Source organism: Oncorhynchus gorbuscha, unplaced genomic scaffold (genome assembly GCF_021184085.1).
Source record: "Oncorhynchus gorbuscha isolate QuinsamMale2020 ecotype Even-year unplaced genomic scaffold, OgorEven_v1.0 Un_scaffold_3323, whole genome shotgun sequence".
In the NCBI taxonomy this organism is placed as follows: domain Eukaryota; kingdom Metazoa; phylum Chordata; class Actinopteri; order Salmoniformes; family Salmonidae; genus Oncorhynchus; species Oncorhynchus gorbuscha.
In genome coordinates, this window is record NW_025747592.1 from 1 (window position 1) to 10000 (window position 10000).

At 49.1% G+C, this 10000-nt stretch overlaps 1 long non-coding RNA gene across 1 annotated transcript in view; it reads right to left on the reverse strand.

The window, feature by feature from the left end:
• Nucleotides 1–7796: 7796 nt before the first annotated feature.
• LOC124027517 overlaps nucleotides 7797–10000 on the reverse strand; it is a 6525-nt gene continuing 4321 nt past the window's right edge. Inside the window, exon 3 of the long non-coding RNA XR_006837420.1 lies at nucleotides 7797–7871. This is a non-coding gene — a long non-coding RNA (uncharacterized LOC124027517). The remainder of the gene's footprint in view (nucleotides 7872–10000) is intronic.

Sequence of the window (10000 nt, forward strand, 5' to 3'; positions counted from 1 at the left end):
GCCCACAATCCTAGCTGCTTTCAATCACCATGCTCTACCAACTGAGTCACACATACAATGCCCACAATCCAAGCGTTTTCAATCACCATGCTCTACCATCTGAGTCACACATACAATGCCCACAATCCTAGCGTTTCAATCGCCATGCTCTACCAACTGAGTCACACATACAATGCCCACAATCCTAGCGCTTCAATCGCCATGCTCTACCAACTGAGTCACACATACAATACCCACAATCCTAGTCACACATACAATTCAATCACCATGCTCTACCAACTGAGTCACACATACAATGCCCACAATCCTAGCGTTTCAATCGCCATGCTCTACCAACTGAGTCACACATACAATACCCCACAATCCTAGTGTTTCCAATCACCATGCTCTACCAACTGAGTCACACATACAATGCCCAACTTAGTTTAAATCCTGAGCGTTTCAATCGCCATGCTCTACCAACTGAGTCACACACATACAATGCCCACAACCAAGCCAAGCCAATGAGCCATGCTCTGCCAACTGAGTCACACATCACACACAATGCCCACAATCCTAGCGTTTCAATCGCCATACTCTACCAACTGAGTCACACATACAATGCCCACAATCCTAGCGTTTCAATCACCATGCTCTACCAACTGAGTCACAAATACAATGCCCACAATCCTAGCGTTTCAATCACCATGCTCTACCAACTGAGTCACACATACAGGACAATTTATTTATGACGCTCCTCAAGTAAAACTACAGGTGTCATATTGATTTGTGTTTTGATAAAACTACAGGTGTCATATTGAGTTGTGTTTGATAAAAACTACAGGTGTCATATTGAGTTGTGTTTTTGATCAAACTACAGGTGTCATATTGAGTTGTGTTTTGATAAAGCTACAGGTGTCATATTGAGTTGTGTTTTGATAAAAACTACAGGTGTCATATTGAGTTGTGTTTTGATCAAACTACAGGTGTCATATTGAGTTGTGTTTTGATCAAACTACAGGTGTCATATTGAGTTGTGTTTTGATCAAACTACAGGTGTCATATTGAGTTGTGTTTTGATCAAACTACAGGTGTCATATTGAGTTGTGTTTTGATCAAACTACAGGTGTCATATTGAGTTGTGTTTTGATAAAACTACAGGTGTCATATTGAGTTGTGTTTTGATAAAACTACAGGTGTCATATTGAGTTGTGTTTTGATCAAACTACAGGTGTCATATTGAGTTGTGTTTTGATCAAACTACAGGTGTCATATTGAGTTGTGTTTTGATCAAACTACAGGTGTCATATTGAGTTGTGTTTTTGATCAAACTACAGGTGTCATATTGAGCTGTGTTTTGATCAAACTACAGGTGTCATATTGATTTGTGTTTTGATCAAACTACAGGTGTCATATTGAGTTGTGTTTTGATCAAACTACAGGTGTCATATTGAGCTGTGTTTTGATCAAACTACAGGTGTCATATTGATTTGTGTTTTGATCAAACTACAGGTGTCATATTGAGTTGTGTTTTGATCAAACTACAGGTGTCATATTGAGTTGTGTTTTGATCAAACTACAGGTGTCATATTGAAGTTGTGTTTTGATCAAATATGGAGCGATTATGTTTTAGAGCCCTCAGAGCACCAGCAATGAGAAAGCTCGTTACCAACAAATATACACCTTTCTCCTTATTGAAAACTCTCACAAATATACACCTTTCTCCTTATTGAAAAAAACCTCTCACAAATATACACCTTTCTCCTTATTGAAAACCTCTCACAAATATACACCTTTCTCCTTATTGAAAAACCTCTCACAAATATACACCTTTCTCCTTATTGAAAACCTCTCACAAATATACACCTTTCTCCTTATTGAAAAAACCTCTCACAAATATACACCTTTCTCCTTATTGAAAAACCTCTCACAAATATACACCTTTCTCCTTATTGAAAAACCTCACAAATATACACCTTTCTCCTTATTGAAAAACCTCACAAATATACACCTTTCTCCTTATTGAAAAACCTCTCACAAATATACACCTTTCTCCTTATTGAAAACCTCTCACAAATATACACCTTTCTCCTTATTGAAAAACCTCTCACAAATATACACCTTTCTCCTTATTGAAAACCTCTCACAAATATACACCTTTCTCCTTATTGAAAAACCTCTCACAAATATACACCTTTCTCCTTATTGAAAACCTCTCACAAATATACACCTTTCTCCTTATTGAAAACCTCTCACAAATATACACCTTTCTCCTTATTGAAAACCTCTCACAAATATACACCTTTCTCCTTATTGGAAAACCTCTCACAAATATACACCTTTCTCCTTATTGAAAAACCTCTCACAAATATACACCTTTCTCCTTATTGAAAACCTCTCACAAATATACACCTTTTCTCCTTATTGAAAACCTCTCACAAATATACACCTTTCTCCTTATTGAAAAACCTCTCACAAATATACACCTTTCTCCTTATTGAAAAACCTCTCACAAATATACACCTTTCTCCTTATTGATAAGCCATATTTGTTTGATGTAACGTTTTACAGCTTTCAGAGTCTCTGAGAGCAGCCAGCCAGCCAGCCAGCCAGCCAGCCAGCCAGCCAGCCAGCCAGCCAGCCAGCCAGCCAGTAACACCCTCCTACAGTTATCTCTACCCCAGAGTCTCCGAGAGCAGCCAGCCAGCCAGCCAGCCAGCCAGTAACACTCTCCTACAGTTATCTCTACCCCAGAGTCTCTGAGAGCAGCCAGCCAGCCAGTCAGCCAGTAATACTCTCCTACAGTTATCTCTACCCCAGCCTCTGTGGGAAGACAAACTCAAAGTTAGCAGAACACATCTAAATACACAGGCCACTTGAAACTACCTCGTTCCACACACAAACCCGTCATTTCCCCATACTCTCCCCATCGCTCCCTCCACTGGCGGAGAGAGAGAGAGAGAGAAGAAAAACAACTTTTAAAAGTTAATTGAATTCTGGGGCCTAGTCATTCCCTGTGCATATACATGAGCGTTAATATGGAAGGTAAGGAGGTCTGCTTTTTCAAGATGGCGTAATCGTTTCCCATCAGTTTTCCCTCCTCCTCTCTATTTAAAAATGAAGTATTAAGAGACGTAGTCTCCCTTCTACAACGAGTGGGAGTGGAGAAGCAGATACATGCAAATTAGGTAGCGGGGGAGGAGGGGGGTATAGGGGGATGGGTGTTGTCTCCTGATAAGGGTGTCTGTATTCCCCTCCTGGGCGAGAGAGGGAGAGAGGAAGAGATGGGGGAGAGAGAAGGGGAGAGAGGAAGAGATGGGGAGAGAGAGAAGGAGAGAGAGAGGAAGAGATGGGGAGAGAGAGAAGGGAGAGAGGAAGAGATGGGGAGAGAGAGAAGAAGAGAGAGGAAGAGATGGGGAGAGAGAGAAGGAGAGAGAGGAAGAGATGGGGAGAGAGAGAAGAAGAGAGAGGGAGAGATGGGGAGAGAGAGAAGGAGAGAGAGGAAGAGATGGGGAGAGAGAGAAGGGGAGAGAGGGAGAGATGGGGAGAGAGAGAAGGGGAGAGAGGAAGAGATGGGGAGAGAGAGAAGGGGAGAGAGGAAGAGATGGGGAGAGAGAGAAGGGGAGAGAGGGAGAGATGGGGAGAGAGGAAGAGATGGGGAGAGAGAGAAGGAGAGAGAGGAAGAGATGGGGAGAGAGGAAGAGATGGGGGGAGAGAGAAGGGGAGAGAGGAAGAGATGGGGAGAGAGAGAAGGGGAGAGAGGAAGAGATGGGGAGAGAGAGAAGGAGAGAGAGGAAGAGAAGGGGAGAGAGGAAGAGATGGGGAGAGAGAGAAGGGAGAGAGGAAGAGATGGGGAGAGAGAGATGGGGAGAGAGGAAGAGATGGGGGAGAGAGAAGGAGAGAGAGGGAGAGATGGGGAGAGAGGAAGAGATGGGGAGAGAGAGAAAGAGACAGAGGAAGAGAAGGGGAGAGAGAAGGGGAGAGAGGAAGAGATGGGGAGAGAGAGAAGGGGAGAGAGGAAGAGATGGGGAGAGAGAAGGGGAGAGAGGAAGAGATGGGGAGAGAGAGAAGGGGAGAGAGGAAGAGATGGGGAGAGAGAGAAGGAGAGAGAGGAAGAGATGGGGAGAGAGGAAGCGATGGGGGAGAGAGAAGGGGAGAGAGGAAGAGATGGGGAGAGAGAGAAGGAGAGAGAGGAAGAGATGGGGAGAGAGAGAAGGGGAGAGAGGAAGCGATGGGGAGAGAGAAGGGAGAGAGGAAGAGATGGGGAGAGAGAGAAGGGGAGAGAGGAAGCGATGGGGAGAGAGAAGGAGAGAGAGGAAGAGATGGGGAGAGAGGAAGAGATGGGAGAGAGAGAGAAAGAGACAGAGGAAGAGAAGGGAGAGAGAGAAGGAGAGAGAAGGAAGAGATGGAAGAGAGGAAGAGATGGGGGAGAGAGAAAGAGACAGAGGAAGAGAAGGGGAGAGAGGAAGAGATGGGAGAGAGAGAAGGGGGGAGAGGAAGAGATGGGGAGATAGGAAGAGATGGGGAGAGAGAGAAGAGAGAGAGGAGAGATGGGGAGAGAGGAAGAGATGGGGGGAGAGAGAAGGAGAGAGAGGAAGAGATGGGGAGAGAGAGAAGGGGAGAGAGGAAGAGATGGGGAGAGAGAGAGGAGGAGAGAGAGGAAGAGATGGGAGAGAGAGAAGGAGAGAGAGGAAGAGATGGGGGAGAGAGAAGGAGAGAGGAAGAGATGGGAGAGAGAAGAGAAGGAGAGAGAGGAAGAGATGGGGAGAGAGGAAGAGATGGGGAGAGAGAGAGAAGGAGAGAGAGGAAGAGATGGGGAGAGAGAGAAGGAGAGAGGGAAGAGAGATGGGGAGAGAGAAGGGGAGAGAGGAAGAGATGGGGAGGAGAGAGAGAAGGAGAGAGAGGAAGAGATGGGGAGAGAGGAAGAGATGGGGAGAGAGAGAAGGGGAGAGAGGAAGAGATGGGGAGAGAGAGAAGTAGAGAGAGGAAGAGATGGGGAGAGAGAGAGAGAGAGGAAGAGATGGGGAGAGAGAGAAGGAGAGAGGAAGAGATGGGGAGAGAGAGAAGGGAGAGAGGAAGAGATGGGGAGAGAGAGAAGGAGAGAGAGGAAGAGATGGGGAGAGAGAAGGGGAGAGAGGAAGAGATGGGGAGAGAGAGAAGGGAGAGAGAGAGGAGAGATGGGAGAGAGAAGGGGAGAGAGGAAGAGATGGGGAGAGAGAGAAGGAGAGAGGAAGCGATGGGGAGAGAGAAGGAGAGAGGAAGAGATGGGGAGAGAGAGAAGGGGAGAGAGGAAGGAAGGGGGAGAGCGAAGGGAGAGAGAGGAAGATGGGGAGAGAAGGAAGAGATGGGGAGAGAGAAAGAGACAGAGGAAGAGAAGGGAGAGAGGAAGAGATGGGGAGAGAGAGAAGGGGGAGAGGAAGAGATGGGGAGAGAGGAAGAGAGAGAGGAGAAAGAGAGAGAGGAAGAGATGGGGAGAGAGGAAGAGATGGGGGGAGAGAGAAGGAGAGAGAGAGGAAGAGATGGGGAGAGAGAAGGGGAGAGGAAGAGATGGGGAGAGAGAGAGGAGGAGAGAGAGGAAGAGATGGGGAGAGAGAGAAGGGAGAGAGGAAGAGATGGGGGAGAGAGAAGGAGAGAGGAAGAGATGGGGAGAGAGAGAAGGAGAGAGGAAGAGATGGGGGAGGAAGAGATGGGGAGAAGGGGAGAGAGGAAGAGATGGGGAGAGAGAGAAGGAGAGAGAGGAAGAGATGGGGGAGAGAGAAGGGGAGAGAGGAAGAGATGGGGGGAGGAAGGAGAGAGAGGAAGAGATGGGGAGAGAGGAAGAGATGGGGAGAGAGAGAAGGAGGAGAGAGGAAGAGATGGGAGAGAGAGAAGAGAGAGGAAGAGATGGGGAGAGAGAGAAGAGAGAGAGGAAGAGATGGGGAGAGAGAGAAGGGGAGAGGAGGAAGAGATGGGGAGAGAGAGAAGGGGAGAGAGGAAGAGATGGGGAGAGAGAGAAGAGAGAGGGAAGAGATGGGGAGAGAGAAGGGGAGAGAGGAAGAGATGGGGAGAGAGAGAGGGGGGAGAGGAAGAGATGGGGAGAGAGAGAAGGAGAGAGGAAGAGATGGGGGAGAGAGAAGGAGAGAGAGGAAGAGATGGGGGAGAGGAAGAGAGAGAGGAAGAGATGGGGAGAGAGAGAGAAGGAGAGAGAGGAAGAGATGGGGAGAGAGAAGGAGAAGAGAGAGATGGGGGGAGAGAGAGAAGAGAGAGAGGAAGAGATGGGGGAGAGAGAAGGGAGAGAGGAAGAGATGGGGAGAGAGAGAAGGAGAGAGAGGAAGAGATGGGGGAGAGGAAGAGATGGGGGAGAGAGAGAAGGAGAGAGGAAGAGATGGGGAGAGAGGAAGAGATGGGGAGAGAGGAAAGAGAGAGAGGAAGAGATGGGAGAGAGGAAGAGATGGGGGGAGAGGAGAGAGAGAGGAAGAGATGGGAGAGAGGAAGAGATGGGGGGAGAGAGAAGGGGAGAGAGGAAGAGATGGGGAGAGAGGAAGAGATGGAGGAAAGAGAAAGAGAGAGAGGAAGAGATGGGGAGAGAGGAAGAGAGGGGAGAGAGGAAGAATGGGGAGAGAGGAAGAGATGGGAGAGAGGAAGAGATGGGGAGAGAGGAAGAGATGGGGAGAGAGGAAGAGATGGGAGAGAGGAAGAGATGGGAGAGAGGAAGAGATGGGGAGAGAGGAAGAGAAGGGAGAGAGGAAGAGATGGAGAGAAGAGATGGGGAAGAGAAGGAGAGAGAGAGATGGGGAGAGGGAGAGAGGAAGAGATGGGAGAGAGGAAGAGATGGGGAGAGATGGGAGAGAGAGGAGAGAGAGAGGAAGAGATGGGAGAGAGAGAGAGGGGAGAGAGGGAGAGATGGGGAGAGAGGAAGAGAGAGAGGGAGAGATGGGAGAGAGGAAGAGATGGGGAGAGAGGAGATGGAGAGAGAGGAAGAGAGAGGAAGAGATGGGAGAGAGGAAGAGATGGGGAGAGAGGAAGAGATGGGGAGAGAGGGAGAGATGGGGGGAGAGAAGAGATGGGGAGAGAGGAAGAGATGGGGAGAGAGGAAGAGAGAGGGAGGAGATGGGAGAGAGAGAGAGAGAGAGGAAGAGATGGGGAGGAAGAGATGGGGAGAGAGGGAGAGATGGGAGAGAGAGGAAGAGAGAGAGGAAGAGATGGGAGAGAGGAAGAGATGGGGAGAGAGGAAGAGATGGGGAGAGAGGAAGAGAGAGAGGAAGAGATGGGAGAGAGGAAGACATGGGGAGAGAGGAAGAGAGAGAGGAAGAGATGGGAGAGAGGAAGAGATGGGGAGAGAGGAAGAGATGGGGAGGGGAGAGAGGAAGAGATGGGAGAGAGGAAGAGACAGAGAAGAGATGGAGAGAGAGAGGAAGAGAGAGAGAGAGAGAGAGAGAGAGAGAGAGAGAGAGAGAGAGAGAGAGAGAGAGAGAGAGAGTCAGGTTGACTGACAGACTGACTAGCTAAGAATTATTACATGGAAACTGGTCATCCTGGTATGATGATGATTAGGTTCCTAATGGTGCAACTCTGGGGTGGACGTTTGGACTGGGGAGAACACACACACACGTACCCACTCAACCAGTCCCCACTTCCTCCCAACCCCCTAAATACCACACTTAACCTGTTCTTCAACCTATTCCAACACAACCCCACTACAACATCACCCACCCCAAATGATCTCACTTCTCCCGAACTCCCTTCTGCCTCAACATAGTACAATATAACCCACCAAAATACTATCACCTACGGCTTGTTATAATGTTAGTCGTTTCTGCATGAGGTTTGTGTTGTGAGGGCAGTGATTTGAAAGGACTTACATTCAGAGAAATCCTGTTTGTCAGTGTAGTAGTGGTGCTCTGATGGGACGGCTGCAAGAAAGAGGAGAGAACAGGAGGTCAACAACAACGAGGTACACTGTTCAAATCAAATCAAATCCAATTGTATTTGTCACATACACATGGTTAGCAGATGTTAATGCGAGTGTAGCGAAATGCTTGTGCTTCCAGTTCCGACAATGTTCTACTGTTCTACTGTTCCACAGTTCCGCTGTTCCGCTGTTCCACAGTTCCGCTGTTCCGCTGTTCCGCTGTTCCACAGTTCCGCTGTTCCGCTGTTCCGCAGTTCCGCTGTTCCGCTGTTCCACAGTTCCGCTGTTCCACAGTTCCGCTGTTCCACAGTTCCGCAGTTCCGCTGTTCCGCTGTTCCGCAGTTCCGCTGTTCCACAGTTCCGCTGTTCCACAGTTCCGCAGTTCCGCTGTTCCACAGTTCCGCTGTTCCGCTGTTCCACAGTTCCGCTGTTCCGCTGTTCCGCAGTTCCACAGTTCCGCTGTTCCACAGTTCCGCTGTTCCGCAGTTCCGCTGTTCCGCAGTTCCGCTGTTCCGCTGTTCCGCTGTTCCACAGTTCCGCTGTTCCACAGTTCCGCTGTTCCACAGTTCCGCTGTTCCGCTGTTCCGCAGTTCCGCTGTTCCACAGTTCCGCTGTTCCACAGTTCCACAGTTCCGCTGTTCCGCTGTTCCACAGTTCCGCTGTTCCACAGTTCCGCTGTTCCGCTGTTCCGCTGTTCCACAGTTCCGCTGTTCCGCTGTTCCGCTGTTCCACAGTTCCGCTGTTCCGCTGTTCCGCTGTTCCACAGTTCCGCTGTTCCGCTGTTCCGCTGTTCCGCTGTTCCGCTGTTCCGCTGTTCCGCCCGTTCCGCCGTTCCGCCGTTCCGCTGTTCCACTGTTCCACTGTTCTACTGTTCCTCTGTTCTACTGTTCTACTGTTTCAAGTGTATGATGTGTACGTGTCAGTGTTGTCTATGTGTCAAGAAAGGATTAGTGTGTGTGTGTGTGTGTGTGTGTGTGTGTGTGTGTGTGTGTGTGTGTGTGTGTGTGTGTGTGTGTGTGTGTGTGTGTGTGTGTGTGTGTGTGTGTGTGTGTGTGTGTGTGTTTCCAGGTGGGATAGGAGCAGCAAGCCAGTGCTAAACAGGGCCCCTCCAATCTGACCAGTCGACAGCCTAGCCCAAGCCTCCTCACTCAGCCGCCGGGAGCAGGAAAGTGGCCTGTCTGGTAAGATCTGGTAGGCCCCGCTGGCAGTTTAGCCCACTTCCAGGATTAGTGGCTCCTAATCAGATAAGAGGCCGAGAGGACACCCAGACACAGCCACCTGCTTCAGGACAGAGTAGGAGTAGCCCCTAGTTCCCCACACGCTGATCCAAGGTCAGTTTAGTGATTTCGCCCCCTACAGTTAAGGTCAGGGGGGAGCTGACCCTAGAGCTGAGGGTCACTGCGGGGAGGAGGAGCTGATTCCTAGATCTGAGGGTCTGGGGGGCGGGGAGTGGGAGCTGATCCTAGATCTGTGCCTAAGGGGTGAGGGACAGGAATTCTAATGAGCCTGGGACTCCCTCTTGTGGAAAGAACGGTGTCTTACATTTGAGGTTGATATCAGTGTGTGTGTGTGTGTGTGTGTGTGTGTGTGTGTGTGTGTGTGTGTGTGTGTGTGTGTGTGTGTGTGTGTGTGTGTGTGTGTGTGTGTGTGTGTGTGTGTGTGTGTGTGTGTGTGTGTGTGTGTGTGTGTGTGTGTGTGTGTGTGTGTGTGTGTGTGTGTGTGTGTGTGTGTTAATAGAGGCTATTATCAATTTGCACAGCTTAAATTAGCCGACGCGATGTGGTACTCTCTGCTCTGCTCTCTCTCTCTCTCTCTCCTTTGTTCTCCCTCTTCCTCTCTTCTCCTCCACTGAGATATCAAGACATCCTTCTGTAATCCTCCAAATGAAATGGCTTTGAGCAAGAGCATCATCTCACTGAAGATGGACAAGAGACGTGCAGCTGCTCAACATGCAGACGTGTGTGTGTGTGTGTGTGTGTGTGTGTGTGTGTGTGTGTGTGTGTGTAATAATAATGTGTGTGTGTGTGTGTGTGTGTGTGTGTGTGTGTGTGTAATGTGTGTGTGTGTGTGTGTGTGTGTGTGTGTGTGTGTGTGTGTGGTGGAAACTAAATATACATTCTAAACATACTT